Source organism: Ambystoma mexicanum, chromosome 9, assembly GCF_040938575.1.
Source record: "Ambystoma mexicanum isolate Mex_15411 chromosome 9, UKY_AmexF1_1, whole genome shotgun sequence".
In the NCBI taxonomy this organism is placed as follows: domain Eukaryota; kingdom Metazoa; phylum Chordata; class Amphibia; order Caudata; family Ambystomatidae; genus Ambystoma; species Ambystoma mexicanum.
Window position 1 is genome coordinate 1,001,126,683 of NC_090931.1, and position 19,811 is coordinate 1,001,146,493.

The 19,811-nt window shown below is 47.2% G+C and overlaps 1 protein-coding gene across 6 annotated transcripts in view; it reads right to left on the reverse strand.

Moving 5' to 3' along the window:
* The window catches only part of GPR155 (G protein-coupled receptor 155), a 1,263,615-nt gene that overhangs the window by 139,146 nt on the left and 1,104,658 nt on the right, over nucleotides 1-19,811 (reverse strand). The window lies entirely within an intron of this gene.

Genomic DNA, 19,811 nt, shown 5'->3' on the forward strand with positions numbered 1-19,811 from the left:
TGTACTGTACCCATGGTCCTTCACGCGTCGAGGTGCCTCAGATTGATTGTTTCTGACATGAGGTTGCATAAAGTGTAGCATGAGTGTAGATGTGATAAAGCAGTTACAGTGATGAACCGAAAACATTTATGTGCTTTCGACTCCAGTAGGGGGAGGAAGGTCGGGCGCATGTCTAAGCAGAAACAAGCATCAGAAATAGGATTATGTTGAATGATGTATCCCTTCTGAGGCTTATGGATCTGCTTGGATCACATGCTCTGCATAGATTAGTGAGCAGTATCTGGAGAAGGAGGTGGGATGTGAGAAGGTACAGCTGCAAATAGATGGTTTAGAACCGCTTGTCCCACTTGTGAATCTGCTTTAGAGAGTCAATGCAATAATGCTGTGTGAAAGTATGAATTGAACTCCATGTAGCAGCTTTACAAATGGCGTCTAGAGGGATGTTTGCAATGAAGGCTAGGGTAGCTCTGGTCCCCCTGGTAGAGTGAGCCCTGGGAGTGCAAGGTAAAACTCTTTTGGATGGGAATAGCAGAGCTGTATGCACTTGACCATCCATTTGGAGATGGTGATTTTTGATATGTGATCGTCCTCTCTCTCAGATGCTATGGAAACAAAGGGTTGGTCCATTTTCTTTAGGGGTTTAGTTTTGTTCACATAGTACAAGACCACCCAACATAAAGTGTATGGAGGCTTCTCTCGGTTGAGTTAGATGGATTTTGAAAGAAGGTAGAAGTTCTATGGATTGGTTTACATGGAACTTTGAAATGAAATTAGGTGAAAACCTACAATGTGCTTTGGAGACCATTGAGTAAGTTGAATTTAATGGTATTTTTTTATATAATCAGTATAGAGTTTGTTACCTTAATTCTGATATGTAGATCCCAATGTAAACACTCAGTCAAGTTATACTTTTGTGTTCTCTTTACCTGTTTTTCTCACTAGGCCAGTATACCCCTACGGAACTGCTACACCTATTGCGGGGAAACACGTGTAGGGTTCAGGCTGAGCAAGGCTAAAATTTGAATGCAAAATACAAGTAAAATTGAATGATTGGAATTCAATGAAGGATAACACTTGTTGTTGAAAGCCAAGCATTATGACAAATGAACTTTAATGCTATTGAATGATTATAATTCAATGAACTTAGTCATATAAATACACTGGATTGAGCAGAGGCTAAAATAAACCAGACAAATCATACTTTGAATGTGGAAAATATTTTTTTGAAACAACACCATTTCTTCACTGGGACATTGGAAAGAGTAAGCGCATGTTAACAATAGGTCTAATTCATTGACTTTGATTATTTTTCCCTCTACAGTCTGAGGGTAATAGACCCAAAACCTGCTGCTTCTTTTCGCAAACTGTAAACACACTAGTGTAGCGCCGGAATCAGCTGAAGACTGACTTTCTTTTTCCTCCTCCTGAGGTGGCATGGGAGGGGACCTGCAGCAGTGTATCATTGTTTGGGAGGGGTAGAGCCTCTCACAGGTGGGGTTCTGCCTCTTCCTCTGGATCTTTTATTTCCTCTTTGAAAACCAGAAGTGGAAGATTGGCATTGCGCTGGGCCCCAAGTTGAAGAATGTCTGCCCGAGTGTATTCGGAAGAGCGTTGTGAACCCCGACCCCGAATCCTTTTGGAGTTTGAGGAGCCCCGTTGTACATAGGGTTTGCTGGTTAATTGGCCGAGGAATTTAATAGTGTCATACTCTTCCTTCATGCTCTTGAGGGCATCTTTGATAGCCTTACCGAAAAGGACATTAGGTTCCTCCAGCATGTTAAGGAGTGTGCTTCTGTGATGATGCAGCCTGTGTTGTCTGCTGCATCAAGATTATTTTTAACGATGCAGTTGATTGCATCGCCATTGGTCCCCAGCCTTACAAACGCGACCAATAGGGAGCCGGCAGGCGAACGCCGGCCTCCCACCAAAGGCCCACACTCTGGCCCTATGAACACTTCGCCTCTCTTGGTCCACCACTTCTCACATGGAAGCTGTGGTCGTCTCCTCATCGTCGATCCGGAATAAGGAGGCCCATGGAGGGCACCCAACCTCACCGCTCTAAGATAAGCCCTCAGGACTTTATGCGGATAAACCGATGCACAGAAGTAAATTAATTGCAATTATCTGGCTATCAACAGAATCCGCGCTCCCAAAGCAGCATTTTACCAGCTACCCGTAAGGTTAATACCTATACCCAGCAACTAGCTTCTTCGGTGCACTTGCACCCGTTCTCCACACTCTGCTACCATTTGGCCTTAGGCCATTCAAAAAAATGGCGGTTTTGTAAACGGTGCAACAAATTGCCCCGATTACTTCCTGGTTCCACCAGGGATTGCATTGCTTTTGTTATGTTATGTTATGTTTATTGTGTTTATATAGCGCTTTACGCCAAAGCGTCCCCAGCCTCACAAAAACAACCAATAGGGAGCCAGCAGGCGAACGCCGGCCTCCCACCAAAGGCCAACACTCAAGGCCCTGTTTGCCCCTGTTCGCGCCCAGAGCAGGGAGACAAGCGGCAGCGCAGCCCAGATAAGTGCCTTCCCCTGGCCCTCCATGAATGTATAGGCCCATATATTGTCTGTGCTCTGTATCCTGTCCATGCCCACGGCCTATGGCCATCCACGAGACCTGCCGGTGAATTCACAGTCTCACGCCAACCTTACGGCCATACCCAAGTTGCACCCTGTGGCCCAGAGCAGCCAAAAACCATGCAGAGGAAAGCTACATTTGCCTGTCCTTCCCACACATGATCAACACAAGTGCATGCCTGGCCTCCTCTTCAGAACACCCTGCGAAACATCTAGCTTCAAAGTGCTAACATTAGCAGGCCGTTAATAGCTCCCACGTAACAATGTCAATTGGCTGTACTTAGCCTATTACTTTGCATCTAGCATCTAGCCTACAGCACTGTATCTAGTATTTTGGCGCAGTTCCCAAATGCGCTGCAGCGTGCCCACTGCGCTGTACCTACCATTTCGGCATCCATCCTACTATGTTGATCCTAGCATTTTGGCATCTAGTCTATTGTGTTGAACCTAGCATTTTGGCATCTAGCCTATTGTGTTGGACCTAGAATTCTGGCATCCAGCCTACTGTGTTGAACCTAGAATTCTGGCATCCAGCCTACTGTGTTGAACCTAGCATTTTGGCATCCAGCCTACTGTGTTGAACCTAGCATTTTGGCATCTAGCCTATTGTGTTTAACCTAGCATTTTGGCATCTAGCCTATTGTGTTGAACCTAGCATTTCGGCATGTAGACTACTGTGTTGAACGTAGCATTTTGGCATGTAGACTACTGTGTTGAACCAAGCATTTTGGCATCCAGCCTACTGTGTTGAACCTAGCATTTTGGATCTAGCCTATTGTGTACCACCTAACCTCTCAGTGCAAATCCCAATATGCTGAAACCAGCTTTTGGTTACTAGCCACGCTGCGCGCACCACAAGTGCTCTACATCTAGCCGCACACAGCAAACTAAGTGTCACCCCAGTTCAACATCCCATGTATCTAGCCATGTTCATGCTCATCCTTGACTACTTGCTCCTTACTACCCTGATCAGCGCCCTGCACCAGCCCACCATGGTGACCTGTGTTTCTAGTAATCACCCTCCGACGTCCACAAATGACAACTTGTCCATTTTGAATAGACCTCCTAGCATTCGACTAGCTATGTCACAGAGACTTCCTCTATTCGCCAGCATATCACCCACTACCTTCTTACCCTCTTGCCAGCAGGTAGTCCCTCATCTCATACCCACCACTCAATCACTGCCTAACAATCCTTACCTCAATTCTCCGGCCCAATGGATCAAACTATTTACCATAAAACCCACACCCAACCAACCTTGCTCACTGAAAATTAGAAATGCAAAGATTAGGCTCTAGATTCTCCCCAAACTAATTCTCCATCTAACCATAAAATCACCACCACCACCAATGCTTTAGCTACCACAATAAAGACAGTAAACTCCAATAAGAGCATATCGATTAACACTTCCCTGCCCAGGGAAAACACCAGACACTCACAACAAGCCCACCACCTCGATCAAAGGCACGCTCATCAATGCAAGATCCTTACCAGCCCATGCCTTAGATTTAGCTGACTTTATAACGTTGCATGACCTTGACTTTCTAGCAATCACAGAGACATGGTTTCGCGCTGCATCAGGGCCCTCTGTCTCCCTGGCGATCCCTGATGAGTATTCCGTCACCCCATGTGATAGAGACTGCAACTCTGCTAAAGAAGGAGGCGTCACCTTCATCTCTAAAACTGCATTAGGCCTCAGGCTCATACCCAATCAAGCATTCCCATCAGCAGAACTTTTGTCTGTTAAACTACCTATATCTCTGCCTCCCGAACCATCACCATCCACCTCGCATATAGACTACCTGGTTCTGTTCTGTATCAACATTTGAAGAAGACATTACCCTTCTCATCACCAACAACATTAAGCCAGGTTCACAAATTATCCTACTTGGGGATTTGAACCTTGGCTTTCAGGTTGCGAAGGATACCAAGGCAATAGCCCTTGCCAACACGATCTCAGAATTAGGCTTTCTCCATCGCATTTCCAAACCTACGCACAAAGAAAAGGTAGGACTTTAAATGGGCTAGCCGACCTCAATTGTGACATTAACATCCTTGCCAACACTACCTGTGCCTGGTCAGACTACCACCTCATCTCTTTCATGATAAAAGAAGGGAAGCAGAGTCACAATCACAACATCGCTCCTTCCCTACACACGAGGAATAATCATGACATAACAGTGGAGAAGCTGCTACCCTTACTTCAGCCAATCCTGAACAACACTCCCCAAACATTCAGACCCTACTGTCGTAGTGGACCTATTCAACCACACCCTACTCAATGCCATCAATATAATTGCACCTCTAAAACTGCGTAAGGCCAAACAGCACGCCCATCTAAACTCGTGGTTTACCCCACACCTCAGTACACTTCGCAAAGCCAAAAGAAACACAGAAACTCTCTGGAAGAGTCATTCAATGGCCCTCAACGACAAATTTCGAATAGCCTCTCTTAACTATAAAGAGGCGATTCTACAGACCAAAAAAGAAACTTACAATAACCGTATCATCCAAGCTAAATCAAGCGCCAAAGAACTCTTCAATATACTTATAGAAATGGAATCTCCGGCCACGCCACCTGAAACCTGCATCAAAGACTCCTCTTGGTGCACTAACATTCAGAAAGCCATACTGGACAAAATAACGATGCTACAAGGCAAACCAGAATCCAAAAAACGTAGCCTTTCCCCAGTCTTGACCCAACCCTCCCCATCAGACTCACCCCCTAAAACCCACTCCGTTTTTAACTTCTCCCCTCTTACGACCAAAGAGGTAGAGGACATAATCACTAAACTTAAACCATCAAAATGTCAAGGAGACATTTGCCCCACACCCATCATTAAAAAAGCAGCTAAGGAACTGGCCCCTTTCATCACCTCCACAAACACTTCTTTTGAAACAAGCAAAGTCGCCAACAGTCTAAAAGACGCATGGTTCTTCCCTCTACTAAAGAAACCGACCCTAGAACCTAATATTCTCATCAATTACAGACCTCTCACCACAGTCCCATTCTTATTGAAAATTCTTGATAAAGCAGCCTACCTACAGATTCAAGAGCACCTAGAAATAAAAAACCTTCTTGGCTTTAGGCAATCAGGCTTTGGACGCAGATATGGTCCGGAAACGGCCTTGATGGACCTAAAAACACAAATTGAAGAATTGAAAGACAAAGGCAAACTTGCCCTCCTCCTCCTACTGGATCTGTCGGCCGCATTCGACTTAGTTAATCACAAATTCCTCTGCAAGTATCTAACAACATCTGCTCACTTCTCTGATAAAGCCAATACCTGGATCCAGTCATTCCTTGATAATAGATCAATGAGAGTCGTCGCACCAGTCACACGTGGAGTCCCCAACAATCGTGTGCATTACCAACCATATATAATGTGTTCACAAAACCCCTATTCAATGACCTGGACTGTCTGTGTGTCACCTACATCAACTATGCGGATGACACCCAGATACTCATCCTCATCACCGGAGACTACGAAATTGACTCTAAAGCATTCAATGGCATCTATCTCATCATAGAGGCCTGGAGGGCTAAGCACGGACTGTCTCAACAACAAGACAGAACTACTCCTCTCAGGTTCCCAACTTAAACTCAATAGACTTGACAAACAGAAAGTGGGTTCGCTTTCACGCTGCGCACACAAACAGAATATCAAGCAAAGTTGGCTTTTGTTAGCAATTTTAATCAGCACTGTTGCAGCCTGACACATGTTTCGAGCATCCCGCTCTTCCACTGAGGCTTGGTCTTGGCGTCTTGTTAGACTGGTTACCGTGAGTTAATGTATTTTAGGTTGGGGGATACTGGAATTAATCGTGGGCTCCACAATTACTAGCAGTTGCAGGATCAGCTTGAATTGTAAAGTATTATTCGTGCAGCGTGTACGTTACCGAGTGAAGCACATTAGACTTGACAAACAGTCTGACTCGTTCAGCATAGACGGCAACATCATTAGGGTTTCCAAAGAACACTTGGCATTTATATCGACTCCACCCCAACTCTCTCTAGACAAATCAACGCAAGCGCCTCCACCACAGCGTACACGTGCAAATTAATCATGGCCTACAGACCGCTCCTCTCCACACACAACTGCATTGCCATAGCTAGAGCTCTAGTACTAGCAAGACTAGACTAATGCAACGCTCTTTACCTCAGAACCAACCATTAGAATTTAAAAAAGATGAAAGATCTCTGAATTTAGACACAACCTGAACTGGTTATCGGTTAAGCAAAGGATTGAATTAAAATCCCTAAGTGTCCCGCGAATCTAGCGCCAAGATATCTGGCCAATAACGTCACATCCGATCTCCCCTCCAGATCTGCACAGGCGCATTGGCTTACAAATACCCAGGCTCAAGTTGCAGAAGGCAGGACGTAGTAGCTTCCACGTCCTCGCAGCAAAATTGTGTAACATTCTTCCCACACATTTAAGAAAAGAACTCGTCTACCAGCTATTCAGAAGAAATGCACAAATATGGGTCTTCACCCAGGACATGTAGGCATTTCCCATTGCTTGCCTTTCATGCTAAACCTGTTGTACCCCACTAAAATGTATGTAATGTTATAATATTTATTTTTCACCTGTATATATGTACTATGTTAATGTATAGCTTGCAACCTATGTATATGGAAGAAATTTGCCCAGATGCCTTTGGGCTTGGAGCGCTATACAAATAAATACAATACAAATACGGTTAGATACCTGCTGTGATTTCAGGCGTTCTGGCACTGCTATAACCTTCTGCTCCAGGTCATCCCACTTGTGGGAGCCATAACCAGCTAGGAGTATAGTATTTGCAATTCTAGCTTGATATGAAGCTGAGGAGGCAAACTTCCTTCCGAAAGTATAGATTCTTTTATTCGCTTTGTCTGGCGGGGCTTCAGCCGACGCCAGAGGGGTGGCAACCCTCTTTCTGGTAGGGGTGCCAACTAGTGAGTCAGGTTTTAGCTGACCTCTAATATACAGGGGGGTTCTGTGGATGCTGGCCTGAATACTTTTTCGATTCTAGGGTTAACCGCCCTTGTGAGGTTAGGTTTAAGTAAGGATGGCTGCAAACTCTGTATAGACTAACAATGGGAAAAACAGAGTGGCGGACTTCTGCTCACCAAGAATGTCCTCCACAAATTCCTTGTCTACTTGTGCCTCTTGGGTGTCAATACTGAAATGTTGGACAGCCTTTAGCAACAGTTGGTTGTACTGGAGCCGATTATCTACAGGTGAATCTGCTACAGGCTGATCTTGGCGGCCAGGCGTCTGGATGACAAATGTTGTCATTGTAGTACTGGTCCTGACTGTATAGATCTTCTCGAGAGCCTGGCTCTTGCGACCCATAGAGATCAATATGATACATGTCCTGAGAGGTGTCTTGGTAAGTGTAGGCCTGGGGACCTAGGGCGGAAGTGCTTGGCTGTGGGTCAAGACGAGGTTTGGGAAGACAAGCGTTGAGGATTTCGATTTCTTCAGTGACCTTGTCTTTTACAGGGTAGCAGGGATGTATTTTTTAATTAATTCTTGCATTTTGGATGCATGTTTAAGGGACGCTGATGCGCCTTTGGCTGCCTGTTTTTCTGCACGCGAAAGGAGGTCCTTTTTGTATGCGGTGTCCAAACCGACTTTGGGGGCCGATTTCAGAGGCCGGTCATGAGGCGAAAGCATAAGCGATGGTCCAGAGGACATGGAAGATGTAAAGGCTTTTTCATGGACACTGCGTGGGCCTCCACGAATGTCGGTCATGGGGTATGTGCTTAATGTTTTTGGACATGGGTGTGCTATGGCCGCCGGGGGTTATCCCCATCACAGAGCCGAAAGCCTGCTTATTGGAGTCCGGGTCAAACCCCGGTCGCCTTCGGCATCACTAAGGATACCGATACTGCTCTAGCTGGAATCCTCAGTCACGTCGATGGAGGCTTCGGCCTACATTGCATGTATGGCCCAGCACTTGGTCTAGCGGGCTTTGAGAGTTTTCGGGCGGAAAGGTTTGCAGGACTTGATTTCGGGGTGATCCCTAGGGAGACAGTAATTGTGTGTCCTTCCACTGGAATTTTCTATGGCAGGTAGGGCAACATTTAAACTGTTTTGTCCATCATTAATTGAAAGGTCAGGTAGGCAAGAAAAGCAGAAAAGGGTGGAAGAATATGCATTCTCTTAAAGGAGTATGTATGGTAAAACCTCGCCCCTCTCTCCCTACTGTAAAGGCCGAGGCCCGAAGAGGCCAGTGAAGGCATGTCTGGTCGTTGATTCAGTGAATTTGTCGACGATGGGGTTGTCTGTCGAGCAGTTGGATGACACTGCGGCAAAAGCGGACAGTAAAGAAAGAAAGAGAAGTCTATGAATAAACTTAACTAATCAAAGGCATCAACCTGGAAAGGAATTCCACAACTTGCGACCAACCACGATGGTGGAAAGAAACAAACTGAGCGACCTCGACACGTGAAGGACATGGATAAAGTACACTTCAAACTAGGGATAGTATTATCAACATGTCCTGTCAACGTCCGTTTTCAACTTTCGAAAACAAATCTTGTAATACTCTCTGAAACTACCACTAGATGTCGGACTATGTGAGTTTAGCAGATCCACAAGCCTCAGAATATATATATATATACATATATACATACATACATACATACATACACACAAACACACATCTGTATATCTATCGTCTAGGAAGGACCTACAAGAATCAACAGGGCTAGTGGAAGCCCAGAAGCAGCAATGACAGAGCTGAAGAAAGCCTAATGAGATAGAGAGAGAAGTGTGAGAGTCCAAATGTTTGGGGGGGCCTGTGAACACACCTCTTAAAACAGAGGTCGCTGTGAGAATAAGCCAGACTGTAACAGCTGGTAGCCTTCCCAGAAAGATACGTGGGATTGTTTATAGTTTAGGTTAAAAACTTTCCTTAGGGCAAATTGTTGGAACTGCTGTCATAAGAAAAGGCAAAGCCAGGGGGCTACAGGACTTGAGACTGGAATTTGAAGTTTTCATTGACTATCACCTTTGAAAACTTCTGTTGTAGACTCTGGTGCCTTTAGGAAGGCAAGCACATATTTAGTTTATGACTTTGTATTAGACAACGACACATTTGTGCCGAGATCCCTCATACACAATTTTCTTTTCAACACAGTGTTTACCCAGCCCCAGAAATCTATTGCTAAAACAAATAAAAGATTTTGTGATCCTGAAAAATCAAGTATCATTGATTCTTCCCAACCAGTTTGAGATGCATGAATTAACAAGGTATTCTGGAAAACCTAATTTGGTCTTGTTAAAGAACCATAGACTTTTGGTAACATCAAGAATCGATCTAATACAAGAAATGAGATTCCAATTACATTTCTAACCTTTATCCTATGACAATAAAGGGCTGTGTTTTTTAAGAGTGCAATGTGCATGAAAAATATGATTTTGCACATTTAGGAATCCCCCAATTTATGATTGGGTGAATTAACATCTAACACCATTTGCTGTTGAAATTATACTTTAAGCACAGAGGCCTTGGACGCCTTTAAGGACTTTTGTTCTCCATCTTGACATGCATTGGGTGTTAGGGGGCTCCAGCTCTTATCCTGCAAATGTCATGACCCTTGCTCAAAACTCCCTCTGGCAAACCCATTGGCCAGGTGGAGTCAGGATTCGGGCCTCTAGAGCCTGGCATCCTCTTCAAAAGCCCTCACGGGGCCAGTCCTGGCGCCTATGGCGCCAGGCTCATACACCATGAACAACAATGTGCTTGGGAACTGCTTTATTGTATTGTCAGCCAACATGGAGCCATCCACATAGCTTGGTTCCTAAGAACCAAGCTATGCTGTCTAGTGTTTTGGGTGTGGTAGCCTAGGGACCACTTTGCTTGGACTATTTTGTTGGGGCTATTTAAACCACACCCGAGCAAGACAACACGCTTTGCGTTACTTTGCAGCTTGCAACGTGACGCTCACCGTGTCCAGCTATTCCCTCGAACCTCGGAGAAGCAGAACCTGCAAGGAGACAAAAGGAACATCATTAGCAGCAGCATCTTACCTGAAGTCTTCATCTTTAAACAATGGCAGCTACTGAGAACAGCTTCCTCGAATCTGCACGCCTCCCGGACAGAACGACCTGAAAGAGGAAGACAGAGGCAACATTAAAGAAAGCAGTAGAGACATTTACAAATTACGAACTGCTCAAAAGGCTTACCTGGCTGGTCGACTCTCGGCTGGCACCACTCCGGACATTCCACTCGTGCTGAAGAACACCGCGACCTACAAGGAAGGAGAACACAGGTTAGCAAAGGCAAGACTTCGAAGCGCTGCGCATAGCGCTTACTTACTGCATCATAGCGCTCTTAATGCGCCATCATTTATCAGCGGGGCTCAACCAAGCCAGTTCGCTGCGCTGAAGCTCTGCATACCTAAGGGAGAAAAAAGAGGCATTTTAAACAAAGAAAGGCATGCAGGATAGCAACAAAACTAAAGAACAGCAATAAGAACTACCTGAACAATATCAAACGGGCCGGCGTCAGTGAAGTAACTGGACCGCACTCGCCCATGAAAGACAATGCGCCCCTGCAAAGAAGGCAGGACGGAGAGCACGCCTAGTTCTACCACAAGGTGAGGAGAGGGCGCCAGAGGGACTGAAATCATACAGGGGTGGAGGGAGGATACTTACCCCAGTCGGTCAGTCTTGAACTCAGTCCTCCTGTATTTTCAGGCAGAACGTTCCCCGCAGACCACATCAGGGCAAAGCTGAGAAGCATACCAGCGAGTAACCCGGCTGGGTGGCGTCCCTGTTGATACCAGGTGAGCGTAACAGCAAACCCTTTTCATTGTATCGTTAACCCTCGTTTTCCTTGCCTAACCTGAATCCACCATCGGCTTTTTAAGACTTTAAATAGTTGCAAACCTTTCTTTCATTATGTTTTTACAGTAAGCATACAATGGTATTCTTAATCAACATGGTATGGATCCTAGCGTGATCAATTGCTTGTATTGCATATCTTCAAACAAGTTTGAAAAATGAAATTCAGAATGAACTCTGTTCTTTTGTTGTTTCTGGATGAACTTTAAATAAAAACAATAAATCGCAAATACTGAAGATGCTGGAGAAGGCAGAAACAAAGAGAGGGGATGTAATGGCAAAGTGGCAAAACAAACCTGCAGAGCAGCCAGCAAGATCTACAACAATGAATCTACAATTGCACGTTTACATAATGTAATCACTTGAACAAACTGAAATGTAAAATACAACCATTCATATGGAACAAGTTACTTACCTGTTACTGTTTTTCTCCAGCATGGGTCTGGCATGGATTCACATGCTCATGAATATTCCCTGTCGTCAGGCAGGGAATCCTTGGTAAGAAAAGTAAAGAAGTACTGCTTTAAAAGCTTGAATACTGCCTTTCACCTATTATCCAATCACTGAAGACAGGGTCATACTGCACCCATCCAATGACTGTCGTCTCGAGTCCCGCCCCCGGTGGCCATCTTCAGATTAGGAGAACATGAGGTGCCCGTATGAACCCTGAAGAGTCAGAGGGGACGGAAGCAGGGTTCGCATGTGAATCCATGCCAAACCCAACTTGGAGAACAACAGTTACAGGTAAGTAACTTGTTCCTTCTCCAGCATGGGGTCTGGCATGAATTAATTTGCTCATGAATACGATTATACAGCAGTAACATGTACACAACCACGGGTGGTAGCAAGGCTCAACAGAAGTACAACACTTACCCCTGGAACCAACTTACTTCAAGCAAATTGGATGTGCAGTGCTGCTTGGCTGACTCTGAACTCCTCCCTGCAATCCCTGTCGACACAGGATTTTGTGAATGTGTGTGTGTCGACCTCCACGTAGCAGCCCAGTCAATGTCCAGCAGGGGAACGCCAGAGAGAAACACTGTCGAAGCAGCGATGGCTCTGGTGGAGTGGGCTCTCGGCTGGCCTGGAAGGGGAATGTCGGCTAGACGATGACAGTGCATGATGCAGCCGGAGAGCCACTTGAAATGGGGGGCCTTAGACAAGGCCTTCCCCTGATTCACAGGACCAAAGTTCACAAAGAGCTGAGAAGCCTTCTGTAAATCCTTGGAACAGGCCACATAGAACTTCGAGGCACGAGCAACGTCCAGCGTATGCAGTGACCGTTCAGCAGCCGAATCCAGATTCAGGAAGAAGACTGGAAGTACCAAAGTTGAGGTGAAACTCAGACGGGACTTTCGGTATGAACAAGGGGTGAGTGCAGAGCACCACCCTAGTAAGGTGAAACAAAACGCTTTACAGTAAAGAGCCTGAATTTCCCCGATCCACCTAGCCGAAGTGATCGCTACCAGGAACGTAGTTTTACATGAAAGAAACTTGAGAGAAGCACGATGTAAAGGCTCAAATGGAGGCCCCAAGAGGTTTGTGAGGACAATGTTGAGCTCCCACGCGGGTTCCGGAGCATTCACTGAGGGAAAGACCTAAAGAGAACTTTCATGAATTCCTTAACCAGCCTGTGAGACCATAATGATGGCTTTGTAGGTAAACAGTGTGAGAAACCTGAAGGTGTCTCACCCGCAAGTCCCCGAGATCTGTCATTCATGTGGCCATGATACGGCCATCGCTTTTGGATCGAGTTCCTGGGGGTGGACCAGTGCGGGAGGATCACCTGGATGGGGGGTCTTCGGGTAGTGGAAGTGGGACACCAGAGGGTGGGACGCAGTATCCCCCCCCTTCCCTGTAACACCTATTCCCAATACTACCAGGTAGGAGTCCTGGGAACACAACCCTCACCCATTCCCAACCCAAACACTTTCTCACGGACAGCTCACCGTGAGTGACAATGGACTAACACCAGAGCCGGATAGCTGACATGTCCCAATACAATGGTCAGGCAAGGTGAAGCAATTACTGATCATTAGACACACACTTGACTTCGATCACGCTTCTCCCACATGGATAAAAGGCGGAGCATGAAAGCACACTGGGAGAGAGGCAAAACACACAAGGAAACAGAAGTTCCAAGCGGGCAGTTAAAAACGAGGAAAAAGATGGCGAGACCAGAAAGGAGGCGAGTGCCCTTGACCTTTAAAGACTGTTACTTTCGTGAACCTTGTAAAGTAAGAAACCAAAGACCATGCACGGTGTGTCGGAGGTACCCGGGACTCTCCTGCATCGATAACCAAGGCGGAGAGGAGCGCTTGCTGCCGTGGTACTGTCCTTGGCTCCTACAAGAAAGCAGCATCAGAAAAGACAGCACAGCCGATGAGAAGCAGAGACTGACACCAAACCAGCCTGTGTTTGGACCAAGGTTCTAAGCAGCAACATTGTATGAAGATATCTAAGGAGAACAGTGTGCGAGACATATGTGATTAGCGACGTGAATATAATTGGAAACCTAAGGCGTGACTACCTTGGGAGGCAAAAAAAATATACCATAGACAGAGTGGTCCGGCGCAACGTTTGCGCTCATTCGAAAGTCTCTGTTAGGTATCCAACTGATGCCAAGTGTGAGAAAAGGGAATTTGAAGATCGAAGAGGTCCTACAACTGGTCAATCTAAACCCTGTGCACATTTGAAAGTCTTTGATGGTTTAATGTGCACTGCAATTGGTCCGAGCCCAGCTAAGGGAGACTAATGGGCAAAAGAAAGGGATCTGAGCCCAGCTGAGGGGAATCTGGGGTGAACCGCGAGTCACCCGAGAAAGAATATTTGCTGAACATAGTAATAAGGGGATCTGAGCCCAGAAGAGGGGGATCCAACATTGAACTTTTGTTTTTGAAAGGGATCTGAGCCCGGCTGAAGGGGATCCAGAGTGAACACCCAAATTGAATACTTGTAAAAAGAAAATAACGTATGCATCTTCTTTTTGTACATCAGGCCCTCTGAATCAAGAGACTTTTAAGAAGTAAAGCGACTTGGACTCAGAAGTTCCCGATGCTGGTAATGGAACTGTATCCTTGTGCCGCAGAAGCCAGAGTGCGGGCTTTGCTCAAGTGAACCGTCTTGCCCTGTGCTGAAAACGTGGGGAAGGGAGGCCAATGGCCCGAACATCCTGATATATCATTTTGTGAACAATTTCTTTTTCATGAACACTACCCCACACTATCTGTGAATTAGCAGTAAGGATTGGCAATATGTTTTTTAGTATAGGCCCTTTTATTTTGAAAAAGACTCCACTAGGCCTGAATTATTATTATTTTATGGTCGTAGCTTGCTCCCAGCTGTAGTTTTAGGTGGGCGTTTTTAACACTGATGCGAAAGTTCAATAAAACCCCTTAAACTATGGTCACTTGTGTCTGTCTTACTGTTGATACCATGCCTTCTTTACAACGGGTGTATTGTGAGATGGCCGCCAGATGCACCTTGATGGAGGCGTGGGCCAAACCAGACTTGGCCAACAAGAGCAGGTATGGCAAGAGCTGAAGAGCAGAGACGCCGCAGCGTGATGCCCTGCGTCCTGCACCACACTGTGAAGCATTTCCATTTGTGGCCATAACGCAAGCCTGATGTCCTGTGCCGCCGATAGGCATAGCAGGTCCAGGTAACATATCTGGCGGTGCCACGCTGCAGCGATGAGTATCATCTTGCAGCGGCATCTCTTCCAAGTGCTGATGACGCGTAGCAGGGGGGGGAAATCAGAGGAAAAGCGTACAGGAATTGACCCTCCCAACTGAGCGAGATGGTATCCCCCAATGCCCCCAGTTCATGGAACCTGCTGGCAAACTGCTAGCGTTTGTAGTTTGCTGGCATGGCAAATTACCTGTGGACAACCACATAGGCGGAACAGACAAGTATCTTGGCCGTGCTGTAACTCCCATTCATGATTTGACCGAAGCTCCATGCGGAGGACATCCGCTATGGTGTTCTTTATACCTGCAAGGTGAAAGGCCATGAGGAACATGTTCTGAAGTAACACCCAGTGTCATATGGTTTGTGCCTCCAATGACAGCAGGGGGATCGGGTCCCGCCCTGCTTCCTGATGTAGAACATTGTGGTGGTGTTGTCTGCGAAGATCCTCACCATTTGGCCTTTCCGCAGCGACAAGAACAACTTGAGAGCCCAGAACACGGCCTGAAGCTACAGCACATTGATGTGTAGATCCTTCTGCACCAGCAGCCAAAGGCCTCTAGCTTGGGACTGTCCGGTGTGGCCTCCCCATCCGTCCAGCAAGGCATCCGTGGTGACTGTTGCCTGAAATGGAGGGGTCTGGAATGGGGAACCCTGCGTAAGGTGAGCGCAAACCCCTCACCATTGGATGGCTTGCCTTAATTTCAGGTTGAGCTTCAACTTGTCTGACCAATTGTCTGTGGGGCCTGGTGCTACATGCAGTCCAGAAACTCCTGGAGTGGCCTCATCTGCAGCCTGCAGAAAGGGATCAGAAGTATGCAGGAGGATATCATGCCCAGCAGTGACTTGATGACCAGGATGGTTGCAGATTTGATGCCGGACAGACAATGCACTTTCCCAAGGATGGCCAGCACTTGCTCCTCGGAGGGGAAAGCTAAGGATGCCACTGTGTTTCGACATGCCACAAGAAACAGAACGTCCTCTGATGGCGTTATGCAGGATTTCGGATGATTGATAGACAATCTGAGCTCCGTTAGTAGGTGCATGGTCTCCTGTGTGTGTTGCACTGCCAGGCTCCGAGAACGTGACCAGATGAGCCAGTCGTCCAGGTATGGGTAGGCCACCAGGGCCCAACACTTCATAAACACCCTTGGTGCAGACTTCAGGCCGAAGGGCAGCGCCTTTAACTGTTAGTGATTCCCCAGAAAGACAAAGTGAAGGAACTTTCGATGTTTTGGATGAATGGGGACGTGAAAGTACGCATCTTCCAGATCAAGAGTTGTCATATAGTCCCCTTCCACCAGTCGACCAAGCACTTGTTGCAACGTGACCATGCAGAACTTTTGGGACCTTTGGTATTTGTTGAGGAGTTGTAAGTCCAGAAATAGGCACCATACCTGTGACTTCTTTCGGTCTACAAAGTAACTGGAGTATGCTCCAAGAACCAGAGTCACAGTGGGATGGGCTCTATTGCACCCATTGCTAGCATGGCTCGTACTTCCCACAGCAGCTGGGAAGTGTGTTGTTCCTTCTTTGTTACAGGTGGAATACGAGGGTACTTGTGTTCGAATTCCAGCATGTGACCGTTCTGCAGAATGTCCAGCACCCATTCGTCTGTGGTGATGTTTTTCCAGGCATCAATGAAATGTGACAGACGGCCTCCCACTGGGGTTTGGAAATAAGGGCGCGGGCCTTGGGCTAAGTCAGGCCTGCTGGGTTGCTTGCGGCTTTCCCTGCAGTCGCCGACGGCACTGTGAGCCTCCACCGAAAGCCTGAGACCGGCCTCTGTATGATTCTTGCGCCATGGAGCGGTAAGGCTGACGGTAGGAAGTGAGGTGTATCCCTTTGAAGATATTCCAAACATACTCTTGGAGGACTGAAAGTAAGAAGAACGGTGCTGCTGCAGCATTCCTATGGACCTTTCTATCTCTGTGTCTGTTTTGATTGCCTGCAGTGTTTCATCCACTGCCTTTCCGAAGAGATTAATCACTGTCAAAAGGCATATTCACTACTTTGGCTTGAACATCCAGCCTTAAAGATGTAGCCTTCAGCCATCCTTGATGCCTGAGCGCTATGCCATTTCCCATTCGGCAGAAGCCGGAATCCACGTCATCCATTGCCACAGCGATGTCATGATCGGAGGCCACCTCTCCCTCCTGAAATAGTGCCAATGCTTCCGTACTCTTGTCGTCCGGCAAGAATTCCAGGAGTAGGCAGAGTTTAAACCACAACTCCTGATCATACTGGGCCAGAATGGCTAGAGCGTTGGCTGCCTTGATGGTTGATGCTGCAGTACATAGAATGCACTTTCCTGACGGATCCAGCTTCTTCTCCTCCTGGTCCGGTGGAACCATATATTTGGAGGATGGATTTGACGACCGTTTGCTCGCCACAGCTGAAACCACTGAATCTGGGGATGGTTGCGAGTGGAGACATTTGGGGGCTGAGTCCAGCACCCTGTATTTTTTCACTAGCCTGTCCCGCTTTGCCGGTGCAGAGGTCGGGGACTTCATTAAGGCCAGGCCCTCTTACCATACCTCGTCCAGTAATGGGACAGATAACATAGTCTTCGTGGTTGAGGTATGTCTCTGGTAGAGGAAAACCTCCTTCCTCTTCTCCTCTGGCACCAGATTAAATGGGGCAGATGCCTTCGCCATCATGGAATGGAATGATCGACTTCATCTGGAGGTGAAGCTCTGGGGGGGGATCATCTGCATCTGCTGGCTCCCCGTCAGCAGTGACAAAGTTATCCGTGTCCATTGTGCCAGCGTCCGTGTTTGTTGCTGCATCAGTGTGCGCTGCATCGCCTGGCGGTGTTGGAACAGGCAGTGGTGATGTGATCTCCTCAGGGTAGCTGAGCAATGCCTGTGTGAAGGCCTTGGAGGGCTGTATCTAGGGTCGTTCCCTGAAGCGCCCGCTATGGGTGGTAGCCAGTGCTGTATCTCTGAGACCAGAGAACTGAGCACTGTGAGGATGTTGTGGGACATATCCCTTGAAACTTGTGGAGTGGCCCAAGGGCACGCCGGAGGACTGCTGGTGTGCCTCAACGGGCTTGCATGCCTTGGCAAATCCATGCCTAAAGGGCTATAGCCACCAGCATTCAAGGACTCATGCCGTGTGTCATTGTTGCTGGAGCTAGTATAAATGGCCAAAGGACCAACTGCGCTCTCTGCGTACGGTCTCCTGGTCTAGCCGCTTCCCTCAGAGCCATGACAAGACCGGAGCCTTTATTGACTGGGTAGTGGCGGGCAATGAAGCATTCGGTCGGTCGGTCTTGGCGGCAGGGAAATCCTTGCTGCAGGTTTTGCCATTGACTTTTCCTTACTCGTCGACGAGGTGGCTGTCAATGAGGTAGGCTTCAACGAAGCACTCACTAACGAGGTAGCCGTCGATGAAGCAGCCGCCGAATAGGTGGCCACTGACAACCTTGATGAAAAAGAGCCCACTGCAGCCAATGACGAAGTAACCACCGATGATGGTCTGGTTGACGTAGTCGTGACCGTAGACGGTCTTGTAGTCACTGACGAAGCTGTAGAAGTATATATTGCCGAGGGCTTCAAAGAGGGTTCCTTTCGGCAGTGCTTCTTCAATTTCTCCCATGACGAACTACTATGCTTCCAGGACTTTGTGCCGGCCACCAGAAAACTCATCGTATACGGGCAAGGTGACGGAGAGCATGTGTGCCCTGTACTAGGACCAGCATCAGCAGCGTCTCTAGCCGGACCAACGGCCTGGCGCTTGGCTTTACTGGAGCCCTCCAAGGGTACCTCTTTGGCCAATCGGGATCTCTTACCAGGTGGAGAGCGCTCTGGGGTGCGGCCCTATCTGGGCTTCTCCTGAGCGTGCCAAGAGGCCACGCCAGGCAGGGCACCTGTCCTCTTTCAACCACGCCACCAACCGTCAGTAGCCCTTCGATTTGCCTGAGAAAAGCTTCAGCGGATGTCACATCGGTCCTCTTCATGGTCGGGATGCAGACAGAGATATCCAGTGTGTTTGTCCTCCACATGGATGTTACACAAGTCACACCGGAAGCCGAGTATGAAGACACCGCTCCTTCCTCCCTCTAACATGGCGAGGCACGAAGTAGGCCTCGGTAGGCCTTTCCACTTGACACATTCTGCAGATCTTCGAAACTTAACTGGCAATACAGCCCCATTACCGGAGCTGAATAGTCGTTAGCAGTCCTTGCAATTTCATCAAAAAAACTGCATTTTGTTGAAAAAAATAAAAAATAAACGTGTAGTAGAAATCTTAAGATGGCCGCCGAGGCGGGGCTCAGGGAGACGACCGTTATTGGATGGGTGCAGTATGACCCAGTGATTCAATAACAGGTGAAAGGCAGTATTCAAGCTTTTAAAGCAATACTGCTTTTCCTTTCTTACTGGGGATTCCCGGCCTGATGACTGGGAATATTCATGAGCATGTGAATCCATGCCAGACCCCATGCTGGAGAATATTGATTACTACTTTCCTGGGGATACGTCACAGTTCATTTTTGACAAGTACAATCTATTGGGACACAAACATGAACATATTGAAAGGCCTAGTTGGCTTTAAGGGGCATACAAGATACCGGTTTAGTTCTTACACTTATCTTTCTAGAAAAGGTAGATTACAACAAATCTTAGGCATCTATAGATTACTGTCAATAGCGCAGCTAAACAGAAACTTGACATGTACTGCATTTTGCATT